At 39.2% G+C, this 21623-nt stretch overlaps 1 protein-coding gene across 5 annotated transcripts in view; it reads left to right on the top strand.

Moving 5' to 3' along the window:
- Positions 1–21623, top strand: part of LOC109702382 (piezo-type mechanosensitive ion channel component 2) — a 385390-nt gene that overhangs the window by 137286 nt on the left and 226481 nt on the right. The gene's annotated exons all lie outside the window — the stretch shown is intronic.

The following is a 21623-nucleotide window of genomic DNA, read 5'->3' as shown; positions in this document are numbered from 1 at the left end:
AAATTCAGTAAGGGATTCTTTAGTGGATTCTGTATTCATAAATTATTCATTATCCCTCATTGCACAACTTTTAAACATACACAGAGCCAAAGTTTGTGTGCATTTTGGTCATTTTATTAAGTTCAGAATTCATTTGATAACAATCCTTGCCAAAATGATTTTTATTAAAGATTTATATTTTAAGGTATGGCTATTTTTCTTTAAGTGTATATATAATTCACATAGCATAAAATTCACTCATATAAAGTATAGAACTCCTTGTTGGAAAGGCTGTGCAGTCAGCCAGCCAGACTCGAGTTTCAGAACACAGTGTTCGCCCTCAAAGGAACCCCACATCCACGAATACCTTCTTCCCACTTCCTTCCCAGCCAGCCCTAGGAAAACACTAATCTCCATTCAGTCTCTATTAAATATACCTTTCTGGATATTTTATGTACATTGGTACAATCTGTGGCCTTTTGTGTCTGGATTCTTTTATCTAGAATAATGTTTTCATGGTTCATCTATGATGTAACATGTATCTGTACTTCATTCCTCTTTGTGACTGAACAATATTCAGTTGTTAAAATGTGGTTTTAATGTTTGATAAAAGCCAAACATCATCCTGTTATAAAAAACTTGATATAACACAATTTTTAACTAATGGCATTTTGCTTACATTATAGTGATAAAAGCATAGTTGTATGTTTGGCCAGGTCTACACCTAGCACAGAATATTAGCCATGGTACTTTACAGTTCTTCTTGATCTGAAATCCTGTGCATGTTTGTTACTAAGGCACCCAGTATGATAGACAGATTTTTTTATAACAGTAAGCGCTATCCAAACCAAAGACTTTTTCAAACATAATGAGTTCTCCATCACTAGAAATATTTCATCACAGGATACATTATAACCCATCATATATATATATATATACATATATATATATATATACATGTCTGTATATATATATGTGTCTTTCCCCTTTCCTCAAATAATTTAGAATACCGAGTGACCTAGGCACATGTTTGGGGACAGCAGTAGCATTTCCAAATATTGAATGGAAGTCAGAGTCACAAACTCATTTTTTACAAAGTTAAATTCCAATGTGAAGCTTATTTTACCAAAGTTACATTGCAACTTGAAGTTCCAAGATTTTGATGAAGACACTTAGAGAGTGTCTAGCTTAGGGAAGTAAAATTGATGGTCCCTTCTGACACTGCACGTGTAGGCATTCCTATTTTTATCCACCACGAGAATTTTCCACAATTCTACAAAGATAAAAAATGCAATATGAAATGTTAAAACAGCATTCTCTTCACTGCAGGTGTAAATGTGTTTATCCTGTATTTGCTCCTTCACTAAATGTAGATATAAACAGGTGGAGATGGAAAACTTTACACCCCCCGCCCCACTCCACACACACGTGAGTCTGTTCTTGCTCCTCTGCCCCAGGGAAGGATTCCAAATACCCAGATGCTTCAGGTAGAACCTCTATTGATATCCCAAAGGTGTCTGTATTTCCCTGGGTGAAGGGAAGAAGCCACCTGGGTGTGGTCAGGGCTGGCTTCTTTGATATCTTTCTTTCTGTGCATTCCTTGCCTTCCCAACCTTGTGAGGTTATATCTGTCTCTCCAAACACCATGCCCTAAGCATGTGGGCTTCTCAATACATGTCACCCCCTCGTCTCCGCAGGGGACATGGTATTCGTGCATGAGTGCCCTCTGCTGATATTCCTCATCACACTGTGACTTGGACATGCTAAAATCTAGGGAAATGCAGTTCCCCCTTTCCTGATGCTCTCTGACAAAAGCTCCCTTTTGTGTGAAAAGTGCCATCTGAATGGAAGTCAGTCACAAACTTCATTTTTACAAAGTTAAATTCCAATGTGAAGCTTATTTCTACCAAAGTTAAATTTCAACTTGAAGTTCCAGGATTTTTGATGAAGTAACCAATACACAAGGACTAGGCTAAAGATGGAGTTTTAAAAACAAAATGAGTTATTTGTTTCTAGCCCTAGTACCTTGAAGGTGAGTTTGTAGACATCATAAATTTCTTCTGAAAACACTGGTGATGCATAGGACAGGGTTGGCTCATCAGGCGTGGCAGGTTCTTTTTGGTTCAGTTTCATGTGTAGTATTAATATTAATACATTCTTGAAAAAGGATAAAGGAAAAAAGACAAACTTCAGAGCTTTGTAAGCTAGTTTAGCATCCAAGATTGACACAGACTAGGTTTTCAGACTAGAGCATTTCTTAATGATCAAATTATATAAACTCCTGAATGCTGTGAGGGCTTTTAATTTAGCTGTCTTCCTTTCACTGATGTTATTGTTTCTCTACCATTTGGAGCTATAATTTTACCATCAGAATTGTAAAACAAACTGAGTTATTTTGATACTGCAAATCCAAAGCTCAGATTTTTGTGAAATCTGCAGATATAAAGTAGCAAAATTTTTAATAAAAAGGCAAATGCTATCTTGGTCCTCAGTGTGACCCATTTTGACTGTTTTTCCACACTTTCAAGACATTGGTAAGAGAAAATAAAATAACACAGATCAGTGGGATTCAAATCCAAGACCACCAAGTGCACATTTGTATGTATTTAGTTTTGTTTTCCTGTGACTTCTTTCCCTGTGTAATATTCATACCCTGCCCACATTCCGCGCAGCTCCTGCATCTCTCAGGAATCATAGACACATGTTTGGGGACAACAGTAGCACTTACAAACATTGAGCCATTGAAAGTTCTTGTTCTGTCAGGTTCCTGTGAATATTAACTGACAGTGGTAAAGATTTTTCAAACCACTCCATTTAGTATTTGACTAGCTGGCAGGTTTGTTAAAGGTACCATTGTGCAAACCTGAAACTTAACACCACCTCTCTCTCTCTCTCTCTCTCTCTCTCTCTCTCTGTGTTCTTATAGTAAGTGTAGAATCAGTGGGGGCAGGGGAGACCTCTATAAATTTTGTTCAAATGTGTTCTGCCACTAAGTAAAATATTTTCACTCCATCAAAACTGTGCTACTTAAATAAATGTAAACCTGGTTTCACTTAGGTCATTGCAGATTACAGAAAAGTACTTTGTCTGACTTTGTGGTGGATATGGGGCCACATCAGTGAAATTTCCAGGCCAGTCTGGATTCTTGTGCTGTGTGAGGGCATGCTGTTGACTGAAAGAAAGTTTGGGGCTCAAAACTATGAAAGAGGAATGTCTGATATGACGAATCCTTAGAGTAGCTGTTTATAGGGCATCTGTGATTGTTGCATTTGCTTACCAATGACTCCTTTTGTCTTGTTGTGATGACTGCTCTCCTTTAATGGGGCACTCCAGCTTGTCCCATTTCATTTTCTCACCAGGTCTTTAGAGTGGGTGGGACTGTGCAGCTGGACAGCTGTGCTGGGTGTGAGGCAGAAGCCCACGGGGGAGGTAGGGGGATCCTAGCTGCCAGGTCTCTTGGTGGGAGGCACCAAATAATTCCATCAACACAGAGGCCAGCCTTCTGGCCAAGCCTTGCCCCTTGGGACTGTGTCTTTCTGCAGTTCCCCTCTCCAGGATGTCTTTTGCCTGTATGACTGCACTGCCCAGTGTGCACTGGGTACTGAGGCTTGGCTCTGAGAGAAAAAGTCAGTGGCACAAAGCCATTAAGAGTAGGAGCTGGAATTTTTTTGGGGAGGGGGAGGGAGCGGTACCGGAGTTTGAACTTAGGGCCTTGTGCTTGCTAGGCAGGGAGAATGTCACTTGAGCTACACCTCCAGCCCTTTTTGCTTTTTAGGTTATTTTTTAGATAAGGTCTTGCTTTCTACCCAGGTGGCCTGGGACCACCATCCTTCTATGTAACCTCCTGGGTTTTTACAGATTATGAACAACCACACCTGACCTGTTTGTTGCGATGGGGTCTCACTAACTTTTTGTCTGGGCTGACCTAGAACCACTATCCTCCTGATCTCTACCTCCTGGGTAGCTGGGATTGCAGGCATGAGCCACTGTGTCCAGCCTTCTCTGCTGGAGTATAGGTGTATGTGTGTGTGGTGTGTGATGCTGGAGATGGAACTCGGAGCATCACACATGCTAGACAAACACTGTGCTACTGACCTACTCTGAGCTGGAATGGCGAGTGCTGATCTGTTAGGATTTCCACTTATTTTATGTAACTCCTTATTTATCGTGTGTTTAGGGCAGTGTCCTCCTGTCAAATCTCCAACTAGACTTTGGATAAGTGCAGCTTCCAAGGACTTAAGTTTCTGGTGTTCATGATTTTCTCGTGTTTGCATTTTTGTCTTTAGAATTAAAGGAATACTTACTTTACGATGTTCAATGACATTCCGTCCTCCGTCCATTTCCTGACTCAGGCTTCACAGATAACTCCTTTCTCTCCTTGAGCAAGTTTTCTGGAAACAGGTACTGCCCCTCAATAAAACAATCTTTAAAAACTCCTGGACTACATTGTGGGCCTTCCTCTGGCCATCCATGCAGAGTCTAAGTTCTTCTGAGCTCAGGTCCTCTGAGAGTGTGTGCGTCACAGATGTACCTTCCATGCACATGTGTGATGAAGGAAAGTGGCCTGCAGGGCTGCCTCCTTCAGCCCCTGGTAATTAAGGCTGACCGTTTTTTTCATGCGTGGGTTCACATTGGCACACGCCAGCCCAAATCTAGTCCAGCATTCCCAGTCAAGGACAAGTTTGTCATCAGTAGACTCCAGATGGCAGCAGTGCTGAAAGAGAGTCCTTATAACTCTCACCTGATGGAGCCGCTCTTCCTGGAATAACAAACATGAGTAGTTTCTACTGCCAAAGTCAGACACAGGCAAGAGGTTGAGAGGAGTGGGTGCAGCACATGGAGGGAAGCACCCCTCACTGTCAAGCTGAAAGCCCACAGGCAATACCCACCGTGGTGATAGCTTGACTTACATTGGAGTAGTGGTCATAATCCCTGTGGTATTCTAGAAATGACTCAGAACCAAATTGTGTACAGTCATGTTGATAAAATTAGAAACTTATGAAACGTGCATATTATCAAGTAATTCTCTGACATTTTTCTCTCAGTTTTTTACTATTTCTGTTATGCTTGGGTTCGTATGTACTCTATGCCGTGTGCCGGAATCCTGATTACAGGGCTGCATGGAGCAAGTTGGAAGGTGGTGTCAAGATGTGACTATCAATCCTGTGTCCTCCTTTCAGGACTTTCTACTGCTCCTCAGCAACTTCTCCACCTGTGATCTGTCATTCCACCTTCCTGGGGCCTGGGCCTTGGGTCTGACCTATGTGTCTGAATCCTTTATGGTCCTCTTGTCATTCTCTTACCCATTGAAAAGTTGTCACCCATTCCATGCCTTCCACCCAGAATAATATATCATATTATAATATATCTCACTGCTTTTTACCTTCTCTGTATTATAGAATTCTAGAAGAATTTGGAAAAGAAGGAATTAACCCTTTTTATTGTGTGTGGACTGGGGTTTGAACTCAGGGCCTATACCTTGAGCCACTCTACCAGCTGTTTTTGCTTTTGCATTAGGTTTTTTTCTGAGCTAGGGTCTTGAGAAGTATTTGCCCAGGCTGGCCTTGAACCACGATCCTCCTGATCTCTGCCTCCTGAGTAGCTAGGATAATGGGCTCAAGGCACTGGTGCCTGACTAGGAATTAACAATTTTCCCATATTATCTAATTTAATCTTTATTCTATGTCTTTAAAAGCAGTGTGTTTTTGCTATCATAGAACTGCTGAGGAAAAATGAGGTCCAGAGGCAGAAGTCGGCTTTGGTTACTTAGATTATGGAGAATAAGTAAGAGTAGGATGCAGAAATTTTGGAGGTTATTATGGGCAAGAGGGTAGTGGATTTGATATGCTAACTCTAGTTAAGGTGGTGTTAGTGGTTGGAAGTGACTTAACAGGCTTTACTTGGCAAATGATATTGGCCTTCAGAATATCTGCCCTTGAGAGAGAGAACCAGGACCTTCTAGTGCTGCCTGCCTGATGGGCTTAGTGCACGTCCAGCCCTCCGTGAGCCCACCTTCCCTGCCACCTCTCTCCGGGTGGATCTGGCCATAGTCCTTTGTCAGCATGCTCATAGCCAGGGACTTTGTGGCTGTAACTGGCTTGGGTCTGCATGTTTAGCCTGAGAAAATTGGAGATGTTTCTTCCTGGAGATGGAAGTCAGTGAGTAAATCAGCAAGCGTGGCTGCATACCTCATGCTGCGTGGAAATGTGCTGCCTGGAAGCATGAACCCCTCAGATCCTGGATCCCAAGGCTGTTGCCAAAATAGTCTGATCCTTTCTCTACACAGCAGCCATTCAGGTATTGAGACAGCTGTGGTGTCATATGTCAGCATCTTTTGGGATGCTTCCTTCTCAAGGCCTCCACCCTCTGCTGCAGCTCAGCCTGACCAGCACCTTTCATGGCTTGATGGGTGTCTCACCCCCTTGGGAAGTTGGAGTCTGGTTAGTGAGCAACATGGTGGCCTTTCTTGTTCTGGTAACTGTCTCTTATAGTTTGGATATGAAGTGTCCCTTCACAGGTTCAGGTGCTGGGAGCTTGGCTACGAGCAGATGGGCTTCGGGGGACGGATTGAAATCTGTGGACTCTGAGGTCAGAGTCAATCAATGGGTTAATTTCTTGATTGAGTAATAATAGGATGGCATTTTTGGAAGGTGCTAAAAGTGGAAGGAAGGGGCTAGTTGAGAAAGTAGGTCACGGGGCGTGCTATGGAGTGATGTATCTTGACCCTGCCCCTTCCTTCTCCTCCTTCTGCTTCCTGGATGCCCTGGGATGAGCAACTTGGCTCCACTGTGCCCTCTGCCATGTGCTCCCTCATCATGGCCCAGAAACAACAGAGCCAACAAATCATGAACCAAAACCATGAGCCAAGATAAATGTTTCTTCCCTTCAAGTTGTTTATTTCAGGTATTTGTCACAGTGATGGCGAGTCTGACTAACACACTATCCTTTTTCCCACCAGCTAACATAGTTGACTCTTTAGACCTTTCTTTAGATAAATATTAGATCCATTTCTTGTGAGACCCTATGTGTATTTCTCTGAAGGCAGAGATGTTTCATCTTTGATTTGGTGTTTTTATTCTGCCTGAGCACACAGCCTCTCTCCTTAGCAATTGTCACTTCATCTCACCCTAAACAAGGTAGCATTTCTAGAGTTTGGACACAGATCAAATGCTCCAATAAGCCTTTGTTTTCTTTACTCTTGCTTCTGCCTCACCGCATCTCACACCCAGCGTTGTCTGCCCAGCTGTGGTGAGCACATGTGTGTGTGCTCAACCACTTTGCAGTTCTAAGTTTTGCTCTAAATCATCAAAGGAGAGCTGCAGAGAAGCTGGGCTCATGCACTGCTCCCATGCTGTGGGGTTGTCTCTAGCCTCCCACTTCCAATTCCAACACGCGGCCTGGTTCCCTTCCACCTCTGCTCCTGGTGCTGCTCTGGGGGAACGCTCTCAACCTCACCTCCCACCTAGCCCTGTACTCCTTCACTAGGCCCGCCCTTCAGTACTGGCCCCTTCCTCCAGAAATGCTTAGCTGAACCCCCAAGAGATGGGGTTGGGTGCCTTTACATTCCTCAGATACTCTGTCAACAAACTTGTCGTGTAGAGGTGTAAGCACTGACTTTATATGCCATATATATTAAAATATGATCAAATTGAGGGTTGGAACTCTCATGGCTTATTTATTTTTGGTAACCAGAGCACCTCCTGCAGTGGCTGACATCTAATATTGTGCCAGTAAATGTTTGAAGAGGGAATAAATGAATTAATAGCAGCCAAAAGGAAATGAAAATGTGAAAAAGCTGAAATTCCACGACTCTTTGTTTCATGACTCTTTGTTTCCTCACCACCCAAACTCCTGTCCAGGTCCTGGTGAGAGCGGCCAGTGCACCAGTGTCCTCTCTCCCTGGGTGGAGGCCCCTCACCTCTGTCCTCTGGGAACGTGTGGAAACCTTCCTCTCCCATGTTCCCATTTTGCCTCTTTTCAGTTCATGCATTTCTGATTAGTAATCATTGATCAAGTAAAGGTATTTGGCATTTATTTTCTTGAGGATTTCCACTTGCTTTTGGAGAAAATTAGGAGTCAAGAACATTATAAAGGAAGGCTGGAGTTAGAAGTAACAAGGAGGGAAAGAGAAGCGAGCCCTGGGGTGGGCTCACCACAAGGTAAGGGAGGGGGAGGAGCCTCCAGATGAGTTCTGCCAGGCTCTTCATTCGCACCCCACCCCCACCATGCCATGCCCACCCAGCCTTGCTGTAAGATAAATCACAGAGCAGAAAGTCTAAAGCAATTTGGGATTGATTTTGTTTGCTTAAGTAACAATTTCCCTAACCTCAGGTTTGTGATGCAGCATCTCCAGTGTAAAGTATTTACAATAAAAGCACTATGGCAAGTCTGTAAACTCAACCTCAAAATTATAGACGGACAGCATAAAGCTTTATAACTGCATGCTTCCCATTTACGGTACAATGGAAGGATGTTTCAAGGGCATAATGGAAGCGGCAAAATTGGGCTTTGCATCGTCATAATATGCCAGAAAATATTCACTGAATAGCACAATTATTTTTCAGACTCACTTATAAATCTGGCATGTAATTGAAGACTTACATACGTCAAATCACAAATTAAACCCCTTTTCTTTTCCACACACAGAAATTTGGATTTAGACAATTCCTCTTGGTTTTGAGTGTTAAAAGTATATTTTACAGATCAAGAAGATTGGGGAAAAGTAGCTAGTAGAATTTACACCATACGTTCATTTTGAGTGACATTTATGCATTTCTTGGTGATTGCTGTTGCAGACTATGAGCATATGTAAAGTATTAATATTGAAGATATTACTTTAAAGTGTTATAACACACTTAGTGACGGATTCTTTCCATATTGATTTATCATTTAAGTGTACTTAAGTATTTGCTTTGCACATGTTATGGATGATTGTTGTTTTGAGTATTTTTCTTTGCCTTACATTATTATTTTGTGTATAATCCCTGATTTTTCAGTGGTCTTGAAGAGCCCAAAACTTCTGCTAAGAAGCAATGCAGTAGAGCAAGGTGATTGCAGGTTCTCTGCTGCCAGTGGATTATAATGGAAGCTAAAGTGTCTGTGACACCAGCACAGTGATGTAATCAAGATGGAAACAGAGTTCCTTCTTCTTTCAGATTTGCAGAACCAGGAAGATATTTACATTGCAATCTCTCCTTTAGTTTTATAGCAACACCTCAAAAATACTATTTTGTATTTATTTCTTTTATTAAGGAATTTGAATGCTGTACTGAAATTATAAAAATATTCTCACATTGCTAATTTTGAGTATTTCTCCAAAAATAGATACTTCCTAACCATATGGAACATTTGTTCTAGATAATTTAGGGCAGCTATAATCCCATAATCCTATCCCACATTGGTGCATTTGGTAGGGACTTACACATGCCCTTTGTGTATGTTCACTGTTCAGAGGCCCACAGAGGCAGTGGCCAGCAAACAGCATGGGCCCTTGTCCTCACAGATGTTCTAGCCTGCTGGTGGGAGGAGGGGAAGAGTAAAAGAACAGCTGTAGAGTTTCACGGAGTGTTGTTGTTGAGTACATACAGCTCAATGTGGAATAAACAATGAGCACCAACTTTAGTCTGGAATTGAATTTCCCAGAGGAAGCCATGTTGAGGTGTTGCCTGGAGGAGGAGCATGTGGTACCTTGCTGAGGAGAGTAGGAAGAGCTACTAAAGGGAAAGTGAGGGCAGACTGACATGTCAGGAGGGAGCCAAGTGTGGCTGGTGCATGGAATAGGCTGTGGGGAGTGACCATGGATGACAGGGAGTGATAAGCATGAGCCGGAGCACAGAAGGCCACATAAACCCATGGGTCCTAACCATGCTTACACAGCAAAATCACCTGGAAACATGGCTGTATTTTAAAGACCTGTGCCTGGGCTTCACCCCAAATTGCTTGAAACCAAATGTCTGGGGTAGAACCTGGTCACTAGCATTTTACAAAGTGACCCTGTGAGTAAATCAGGATTCAATATTCAAGGTTTAGTGAAACTGTCAATAAACATGGTTTATCTTTTGAGCAATAGGAAACCTTTGACAACTTTTAAATCAGGGAGAGAGATATTAAGACATTTCTCTTTAGAACATTTAGTGCTTCCGAACCATGCACTGTGACCACTCTGAGGAAAATGGACTGCCCATGGGGAAGACTGGGAACCACTGTGTGGGCTGAGGGGGACATCTGTGCAGAGGTAGCAGGAGCCCTAGCTAGGGTGCTGGTGAAGCAGGAGAGAAGTGAGGGGTGGGGAGATAGTAAGAAGGAAGTCACTCATTGGGTGCATGAGTGCTATTAAGATTTGGGTTCAAGGGAAGAAGGAAGAGGGGAGAGCCAAAGAGATACCCAGGTTCTGGCTTGTGAGGCTGGTGAGCCGTAGTCCTTTCACTGAAACAGGGGACAATGACTCAGTGCAAAGGAGGAATTGGGTTGAATTCCAGATGTTTGTAAGAGACCTGTTTGTTGTACATTACATTTCATTTTGCGTTTTGACTTGCACTCAGTATTTGTTATTTCCTCCATTTATTTACTCACTCATCAAACATTTCTTGAGAATGCCTCATGTACAAAATTCTGATTTGGATCTGTAGTACATTGGTGAACAAATCATGGATCTCTCCCATGTGAACTGTATAGTCCCTTAAATCAGTGTCCTTATTACCTGCATTAAACTTGGGTCACTTGGGTGAAAACCAGAACCCTCGATGGTTAGTTCCCTTGATATGAATTCTTCTTCCATATTGATAGACAAACATGTTTCTAGTCTTTTCTGTGGTTTTAGTTTTAATCTGTGTTGTTTATTTATTTTTAATTGACAGATAATAATTGTGCATACACTGTGACGTTACTTCATAGCATGACTGTATATATTGTGGGAAGTGTCGCCATAGCTAATTAACATATCCATCACTCGAACATTAAAAAATTGATTCTTTTAGCAAGTTTTAAATACAGTGCATTATTACCTGTGGTCATCATGACTACTGACATGTATTCCTCTCGTCTCCCAGAAACCATACCTTAGGAACGTCTTCTTTCTCCCCATTCCTAGCCTCTCTGTTTTTATGTGAGCAACTTTTTTTTTTTCAGCTTCCATATATGTCTTTCTGTGCTTGGTTTATTTCATGTAGTATAATTTTCTCCAGTTCTGTGTTGCCAGAAATGACAGAATTTCATTCTTTCTTATGACTGTATAATATTTCATTGTATACCTACACCACATTTTTTCTATCCATTCATCCACTGAGGGACATTTAGTTTGTTTCAGCATCTTGATTATCGTGAATAGTGCTGAAAAGAACATAGAAGTACAAATACCTCTTTGACATTGTTTATGAGCATTTTATATATAAATCTATTATTTTATTTCCTTATGATAAAGTTCCAAGATTGGATTTACTGGGTCAAAGAATTTGAATATTATTTTCACTTTTCTTACATATATTGTACTAGTCCTTGATGTACTTGTACCTCTTATTATACCACCCAAAAAAAGATAGATTATAGATAGATAGATTTATTTTTAAGTGTAAGTTTCAAAACACTGGGGCCCCAGAGGCCTCAGAAAAATCCTTATCAACCTCACTTTGCTATATAAATGACCAAAAGCACTTAAAACATGTTTCACAGCATGAGTGCTGGTGGTCACACAGCTATAACCCACCATGAGTGTATTTTATCCAACCGCCCACCCTACCTCTTGAGGCTCATTGTCTCTGTTTATAAGTTGACTATAAAAAAATTTAAAAACACAAAAAACATGTTGAGATACAACTTCACCTCAACTGTGGTGGCTGAAATGAAAACAAGTAATAACAAGTGCTTGTGAGAAAGGGCAGACTGGAGCTTTCACACTCTGGGAGGGGGTGTTGAGTGGTATAGCTACCACATGGTTCTTCCCAAATTAAATACAGAATTTCTGTATGATGTAGCAATTCCACTTCTTTTGGCACATACCCAAAAGAATTGAAAACAGTTGTCCAAACAGATCCTCACTCACAAATATTCATAGCAGCATTACTCACAGTAGGCAAAAGGTGGAAATAACCCAAACCAAAATGTAGTATATATATACACAGATTTCTTATTCATCCATAAAAAGAAATGAAATACAGATAAATGCTATGACATGGTTGAACCTTGTCAACGTCATACTAAGTGAGGAAGGCAGACACAGAAGTTGATATGTTGTCTGATTTCATTTAGATGAAATGCCCAGAATGAGCCAATCCAGAGACAGAAAGCAGGGCACTGTTGTCAGAGACTATGGGGAGAATTGGGGGAGGGGAGGACCAGTTAACGGGCATACACTATCTTTCTAAAGTGATGAAAATGTTGTGGACCACCTCCAGGTGGTGGTCACCCAGCATTGTAATGCACTGAACACCACTGAATTGTTCACTTTCAAATGTTTGTGTATGGTCTCAGAATTTTACCTCCACAAAGGGAAACAGTAACATAAAGTATACCATATTTATCAGCATTCTGAGTAAAGCATTTTTGCTAATTTAATAGAATTTAAATAATCCAATGCAGTGCTCTTTTTAAAAATAATTGTTAATGAGGACAAACATCTTTTCATACATTTGCTATTTGTATTTACCTTGTGGAAAATTTGCTCATTATTCATGTTAGTTTCAAACAAGGTTGATTTAAGAATGAATTTTTGTTAACTTTCATTACATTGGGTTTTTCATTTTTATTGTTGTGGTCCATTGTTCTTGTTTTTTAATGCTTCAATGCTGAAAATCTTCAGAATTGACTTTTTAAACTCATTTAAAAATCTTTAGATTTCTTACTGGTTTATAATTAAAATATATGTGACTTTAATTCACCTGAAGTTTAATTTGCATAGAGACTTTGAAGAGTGGATTTCCCCCACAAAAAAAATGTGTTAGGTTTCCCATCATCATTGACTTAACAACCCTTCCTTCAATACCAACAGATGAGCCTCACTTGTTCCATGGCATTCTGTGAGGTCTGGCAGACAGTTGGCTTCCTGGGTCTCCTTTATAGTCTGTCTCTCTAATACATCCTTTTCTTCTTCTCCTTGTTCTCTTGCTTTCTACCCTGACGCCATGTTTCTTTCTACTGGGAAACTTGAGATTTTTTTTTTTTTGGAGAAGATACTGACTATGTTTGTAAAACTGAAACTCAAGTACCAAATGTAGGCCTTGAAGGGCTCCAAAATACCAGTGATGGTGTCCTGCGCTGGCCTCTGCCATTGAGCTCGGTCCCCTTAACTTCAGAGGAAGCCGTGGCCAACACGCATGCCTCAGTCCCAAGCCATACAACCGATGAGAGCTTCTGTTGAGGTAGTGTTGTACCATATATTTCAACATTCAGTTACCTTTACTCTGGATTTTTTAAACCTCTCTTTCTACCAGGAATTAAGTCAGTATAAGAAGTACAGTGGCCCCATTGTCTGCTATGTTCCCAGAACCCCACTGGTACCTGAACCCTGGAATAGTACAAACCCTGTATTTACTATGTTTTTACCTGTACAATACATACCTACCCACTTTGAAGTTTAATTTATAAATTAAGCAGAAGAGAGTATCAATAATAACTAATAGTAAACTAGAACAGTGGTCTATAATAAAATCACCAACATGACTCATCTTGCATTTGGGGGTCATTATTAAGCAAAATAAGACTTATTTGAATGCATGCACTGAGATACTATGAAGAAGAATCTGAGAACTGAGACCGATATTCCTTAAGCAGTGTATGGACAGAATACAGCTGGCCACAGGGACAATTTATGTTCCTGGAGAGGCAGAGCAAGATGGTGTGAGGTTTTCTCACTCAGAATGATATTCTATTTAAAGATTATGAATTGTTCATCTCTGGAATTTTTCATTTAATATTTTCAGACAGCAGTTGACTTCAGGTAACTGAAATCATGGCTAGTGACACTGTGGATAAGGAAGACAATGGTGTTGCCATCTATTTGGGGGCAAACAAAAGATAAATGCCAGAAAGGAATTCTGTTGTTTCTTATTGTTATCGAGTACAACCAATGAATGCGGAAAACTATATTTTTCTTTTTCCAGATGTTACTGGTCTGATCCACAGCTAGACTATAAATTTAGAATATATTTGGTGGACTTCTAAAATTAGACCTTGTCAGATATAAAGAAATGTTGCTCTTAAGTCCAGAGGGTAAATGCCACTGTTCTAAGAACTATCTAATAGATGGGTGTGGTAGCACACACCTGTATTCCCAGCAGTCAAGGGACTGAGACAGGAGGATCATGAGTTCCAGGTCAATGTGGACTACATAGTAAAACCTTACTTCAAAACACAACACACAAACAAACTATCCAATATCTCATAGAAAGCCGATTCTTTCTAAGGATATCTCTAATCTTATCTAGGAGAATGTTTCTGAGGTATGTGCATTTCTTGATTGAGTGGAGCTTTCACCATTGATAGAACAAACAACTCTCAGTATATAGCTCAATGGGAAAGGAACTCCTTGGAGTGGCTCAAGTAGAGAGCACCTGCCTAGGAAGCGTGAGGCCCTGAGTTTAAACTCCATTACCACAAAAAGAAAAAGCCTTGTTCCTTAAGTGGGAAAGGAATCACATGTAGTCTAACATGGACTTATAGAATGTGGTGGCTGGAAAGGGCCTTGGTAACCATGATTTCCCATTTAAAAAGGTTGCATGGACAGTGTGTCTTAGAGATAGAATTACAAACCTCAAAAGATAATGAAATGACAGCATCTCAGGGTGACTACTGAGAGTCTTTTATGGAGGAAGTAGCTTATACTGGATAAAAGGAAAAGTGCAAGAAAGAGGGGGAAATGGAGCACAGCCAAATAAAGCAAGAAAGTCTGACTGCAGTCCATAAAGTCACAGCACATGATGGGAAGACTGACATCTCAACAGCAGAGATGGGGTGACAATTGACCATGAGGCCCAAACCAAGGGGCAGGGACAGAACCCTGTGTGCAGCTCCTGGACAGCTTTACATTTGTCTGAAGGACACTGTGCGAAGGCTGGAAAAGCCCAGAAAGAAAATGTCAGGTGTCAGAATGAGGCTAGCAAGAGGCAGGGGTTCCTGGGGAAGAGCTGCAGGCTGCGGAAGGAGATGCAGAAATGGCCCGATCCTGTCCCTCACCTATTGAAACTCGGACTAGTGCAGCCTTCTTTACTTTCTTTTTGACTCTCTTTGATGGAAATAATTATAACTCAGTAACATCATCAGTGAGGACGCAGGAAGTTTTTTTTTCTTGCTACCATAAAGTGAGCCCTCTTAAATTAGATTTAAAATATTTTAATTGGGTTCTGGAGCAGTTGGTGGGATAAAACCAATGTACATACTATATGGTTTGGCATAGGGTTTTATACTTTTAATAAAAAGTGAAAAAGCAGCTACATTTCTATAAGATCAAACTCAGAGCCTCGTGATTGCAAATATTCCAAAGCTGATAAAAAGCTTGATTTTTTTCCATGATTTGATCATTACACATTATATACATGTACCCAATTATTGTACTTTGCCCCCTAAATATGTACAAGTAATGTGTGTCAAGTTTTTTAAAAGTTTGAGTTACTTCAGTTTGATAATTTTTGGACTCTTAAAATATAAAAACTGACATGTTTATATATGCCATATATATTAAATATGTATTTAATATAAAACATACATATTTATACTTTTTTAGGACAGAGCATCCAGAAATAATAATATGTACATTTTATATTAAATATATATATATAATAAACTGCAGATTTTCTGAAACTAGAAATATGGCAATTTTAAGTATTTGGACATGAGAACCATCTTTGTTTCTTATTTCTAAGTTTCTGGAGTACAATAAAAAATTAAAACTATGAAATACTTAGTAATGAGATTAAAGTCTTTGACATTTATGTACTTTTATAAAAAGTATAGCAAATAAATATTTTGATTAAGAGAAAAGTAAATGCTTATTATAATACTGCTATAATGTATTTATTTCTTACAGTGCTGAGGATTGAACTCAGGGCATTGCCCTTCTAGGCAAGCTTTCCATCACTTGAGAGCTACCTTCCTACCCCTTTTGCTTTTATTTTGTTTTCGAGATAGGAGCTTACTAACTTTGCTCAGGCTGGCCTTGACCTCACAATATTCCTGTCTCTGCCTCCTTCATCTCAATTATAGGTGTGTGCCACCACACCTAGCTACACAGCTATAACTTAGAACAGAGTTTCTTATCTGGGCCTGCTAACCTCTGTCTCTTTGCCATAGTACACATCCCTATTCCATGGTGGGACTTTGTGATTTCATGAAGTGAAGGATGGGTGGTGGGTGGATATGAATTGATTGGATATTTCAGGGCAGGTGTTGATATGCATGGATGGTATCCAGAAATTGACAAGGTGAGAAGCAAAGTCTTCATAGTCAACTGAAGGAATTAATTCTTTATATCTGACTGGATGCTTCACAAGACATCTCATGTCGGCCTCATCTGCAATGGATTATCTACATCTGATTTTTTGACATATTAATGGACTTGAATATGTGAAATTTCTCTCTATCTAAATAACAAAGTAATTTAAAATTTATGTTATTATTGAAGAATCTGCCTTAAATCCTTGTAAGCTTAAAATAAAGGCAGAATATCTGTGTCACTTACCTTTTTGTGTTAACTTTGGTGCAAGTAACCATACCTTTCTTTTTTTTTACCACAAAGACTTTGAAAATGAAACAAGAAAAAAAATTCATTTCCAACTTAGAACAGCTCTTTGAGGCACTAGTCCATACGTTAAAATTTGAGTCAATGTTCTAGCAAAATGTGTCTTACTGATGAGGCATCTCACCAATACTGAATCATTAATACATAATTTGTTGACACAATATGTTGAATGTTTTTTCTCTGTGCTACAGTCATAGACATTGTCAACATAGCTGGCATTTATTTTACTCTTAGAACTATTATTTATTTTTTATTTTGAGTCATGGCAGTAAACACTCTCAATAGTGATGTAACCTTTAGACTTATTATGCTTTAGTAACTATATTATAAACTTTATAATCAATAGCATACAGTTCTCATGGAGTGAGTATTTTTATTTATGTTTTTAAAGTTAGAATGACCAAATTCATACCCTAGGTGTATGTCATGTTTTTATGGTCACAACACATTTTAAATAATAGACTGTCTGGTATATGTTAGTATACTTCTGGGAAAAGTAGATTTTTGTTTTTATTAGGGTTAAACTAAAGGATGTAGTCATATTTATTTGTTTTTAATTGACAAGTAAGTGTATATATTTATGGGTTACAGTGAGATTTTTTGTCGATGTATACATTGTAGAAAGAGTTAAAATAAATTACATATCTCACGTTACCAATGTATCATGTTTTTGGTGAGAAATGTTTAAAAGTCTATTCTTTTAGCAACTTGAAATATACAGTACATTATTATTACCTCAATCACCATGAGGGTAATAGATCTCTAAAATTTACTCCTCCAGCCTGCTAAACTTTGTACCTTCTGATCCACATCTCACCTTCCTCCATCCATTCCCACCCAACCCTGCCTCTGTTTCTATGAGATCAACTCTTTTAAGATCTCACATACAGGTGAGATCATCTAGTATTTGTCTTTCTGTGTCTGGTTTGTCTCATTCAGCACAATGCCTTCCACATCCATCCAGATTGTCTCAAATGACAAAATATACTTTCTTCTTAAGGTCAGATGGTATTCCACAGCATACATGTACCACACGTTCTTTCTCCTTTCTTCCATTGAGGGTACTTAGGCTGCCTCTTTATCTTGGTTACTGTGAAAAATGCTGGAATGAACATGAAAGTACAGATATTTGTTTCCCATACTGATTTTAATTCCTTTGGAGATATACCAATAGTGGTTGGGATTGCTGGATCATATGGTAGCTCTATTTTTAGTGTTTTGAGGAACTTCCATACTATTTTCTGAAATACTGTGCTCAGTTACAGTGTACCAGGGTTACCTCTTCTCCATACCCTTCCCTACACTTAGTCATTCATCTTTTGGATAATAGTCATTCAGTCAGATGTGAAGTGATATCTCATTTTGGTTTCAATTTGCATTTCCCTGATGATTAGGGTTAGTGAGCATTTTTTATATATCTGTTGGCCATTTGTGTCTCTTTTGAGAAATATCTGTTTAGATCCTTTTACCTGTTTTTAATCAGATTATTTATTTTCTTGCTATTGAGTTGTTTGAGTTTCTTAGATATTTTGGATATTAGTCCCTTATCAGACATATGATTTGTAAATATTTCCTCCCAATCTGTAAGCAGTCTGTTCACCCTGTTGTTTCCTTTGCATCTGTAGATTGCTTTAGGTAGAACAAACATTGTAATTATATGAATTCTTCCAATCCATGAACATGGTATAACTTTTCATTTTTTATTGAAATATATTATTCTTCAATTTCTGCCAACACTGTTGTATAGTTTTCAGTGTGCAGGTCTGTACTTTCCTTGATTAAATTTACTCCCATTTTTAAGGAGAATCTTTGTTGTTAGTGTGTGAAAGACCACTGATTTTTGTATGTTGTTTTTGTAATGAACAAGAGTATTATTATTATTATTAGAAATTGGGATGCATTGAGAATCATGGAACTTGATCATGATAAGACTTACTTACCAGGTGAAAACTCATTCCCAGGTAGCTGAATCAGTCAAAGCCTCACGTGTGAATTCTGTGAAATAATGATAGACACTAAAAAGAGAAAAGACCCCTCCCCCAAAAGATGTCAAACTCTTATGGGAAACATCACTAGAGTTTATCCAGTCACAGGACAAATATGTATTAGTCACTCACTCTGTGTCAGGCATCATTCCAGATGCAGACAACATGGTAGCTTAAAAACAGCAACAGAAAAACATTTTTCTGTCAAGGAGCTCATATTCGGTAACATTGAGGAAATATAGACAAGGAAGATTTATAATATTTTAATGGTAATAATGACTAAGAAAATTAATCCAGAAAGGCCGAAATGAAACATTTGACACAATTGGAATTTTTCATAAGGAGGTTGTGGAAAACAAAGAACAAAACCATGAAAAATGATGCAAAGATCTCCCACATACTGAGTGCTCCTGGTTGAGCAGACCTCTTCCTCATACAAAGTGCTTCTATTTTGGGTTTAGTTTACTTCCAAAGTATACACTCTACAAACTTGTTTACACAGAATCAAAATGTTAGTAGAGTGAAGGAAGACACTGAAATACAAGCACTGTCATACTGGTTACCATGTTCACATCTTTCTCCCCTTGCGATCCCCAGGAAATAGATAACTAAGAGGAATCCTGCAGGCTATTCAATGACTTCCATTGAGTGTTTTAGACAGGGGCCACCAGGCCATGCTGGGTGTTTCTTCTCTGTTATCCTTTTTCCTTCTTGAACCCAAGCTCCATCTCTCTCCCCAAGGCCGTTTTGTCAGTAGGTATTAAAACTGAGCTTGGTCTGAACTTAATTTGGCTCTATTTCTAGAAATTCTCTTCTCTTTAAGCCTCTATATTTCAACTGTATCTCAAAATAAAATGAAAGCAAGCATTTGTTTTCCACCAACTCTTCAAGTAAAGCCATCTTCCACGTTTCAGCACTCTTGCTTCCTCTTCCTTCCTTTCTTCTTTTTCCTTCCATTCCTTCCTCATTTTTCTCTTCTCTTTCTTTTTTCCTTCTTTACTTATTGAATAGTCACCATGTTTGAATTATCCAGAGCACTAGAATAATTTTAATGAACTCAGAAAGTTCAATTGCATGAAGTTTGTGCTGTACAGGAAAGATGAGGAAGACATTATTGATAACTCATCATAAGGAGACACACACAAAAACGGCCACATAAAATAAAAATAAAAACTTAAATGTAATGGCTGCATTTATAAAATCTCATACTAGAATAATTGTAACTGTACTCATGACTGCACAACTGAACTATTTTTAAAATCTTTTCTGACCAAAAGCTCTTTATTTGGCAAAGCTTCTTTATGAGATAGAATTAATTTTGTTAAGTTAGAAGTGATGCATTCTCAAAAAGATCTTATGATGCATTTCTTTGGATTAATAAAATTTTAAGCACCAGAAAATGCCAAATAATCCTAATGGAGTCTTATCTGGTTCTGAGTTTGTTGCACGATGATGTCTTCAGATGGACACACTTTGTTTTGCTGTTTCTTGATTAGAATGGGTGCTAAGAAGCTGTGTTCACTAGTGAAGGTGAGAAATGGCAGGATACAGTTTAAGACAGACCAGGCATACCCACTGAAGTGCTGTGGGGTACCATGGGTAGATTTAAGAGACAGGAAGAATTCCAGGTGCTGAGGAAGATGTGGAGTTGCAGAACAACTGGAATTCAGTTACATTACTGAATATAAACCATATAACCATTCTGAAGAACAATCTAGCAGTATATTCTAAAGTTAATCATATGTTTATTCAACCCAGTGATCCTACTGTTGAATATTCATTCAAATGAAATAAAAATTTATATTACTACATGCATGGTGGCATCTGCCTATAATCTCAGCTACTCAGGAGGTGGAGATCCAGAGGATCATGGATCTGGACCAGCCCAGGCAAAAAGTTAGTTAGATCCTATCTCAAAAAATAAACCAGCCATGGTGGTGCATCCTGTCATCACAGTTATGCAGGAGGCATAGGTGTGAGGATTTTGGTCTAAGGTTAGCCTGGGAAAAAATGTCAGACCCTATCCAAAACAGAAATGAAGCAAAAGAGGGTTGGGATTGTAGTTTAAATAGTAGAGTACCTGCCTAGCATGTGCAAGCCCCTGAGTTCAAACCCTAGGACCACAAAAAAAAAAAAACTTCACACAGAAGTTTCTAGGCAAAAATGTTCAGGGCAGCTTTATTTACACTTTTATTGTAATTGTCCAAAATTAGAAATAGCTTTGGTGTATGGTTAAATAAACTTGACTCCCAGATGGAATATTTAGTCAACATTGAAAAAGGAGACATTGTGGATACACACACATCAAATGCATATGCTATGTCAAAGAAGCCAGTATCAGAATGCTAAATTCTACATGATGCTTATATGAATATTCTGGAAAAGATCAAACTCTAAGGACAGAAAATACAACAGTGGTCAGCAGTGGCTGGGGGACCCAGGGAATGGTTGACTACAAAAGCCACAGGGAATTTGGCAGCTAGTGGCACTTTTCTGAATGTTGACAGTAGTGATGGTCACATGGCTGCACAACTTGGTCAGAACAGGAAAAGTTACACATGCCAAAAAGTTAATTCATGTAAATTATGGCCTACTAAGAAAAGCTGCTTTTGAAAAAAAATCAGTGACCATAGTGACAACAAATAGGAATTTTCTCCTCACTATTTGTGTGGCCACAATGGACCATGGAGTGACCAGAGAATCAATTCTGATCTGACTCCACCAGGAACCAGCCACAGGTCATTTTCCCCAAGGAGGATTGTGAAGGCCAAATTACACCTTGTTTCCCCAAGGAGGATTGTGAAGGCCAAATTACACCTTGTTCTTGAGACAGTTGCACCCACGTGCCTTATGTTGCCCAAGATAAAATCAACCTAGTAGAGAACAAAAAGGAACGTTTATTTTGTGCTTATTAGGATTGAAATCTAGGAAAC

This window comes from Castor canadensis, chromosome 4 (assembly GCF_047511655.1).
Source record: "Castor canadensis chromosome 4, mCasCan1.hap1v2, whole genome shotgun sequence".
Taxonomy (NCBI): Eukaryota; Metazoa; Chordata; class Mammalia; order Rodentia; family Castoridae; genus Castor; species Castor canadensis.
This window is presented reverse-complemented; position numbering and strand designations above follow the sequence as displayed.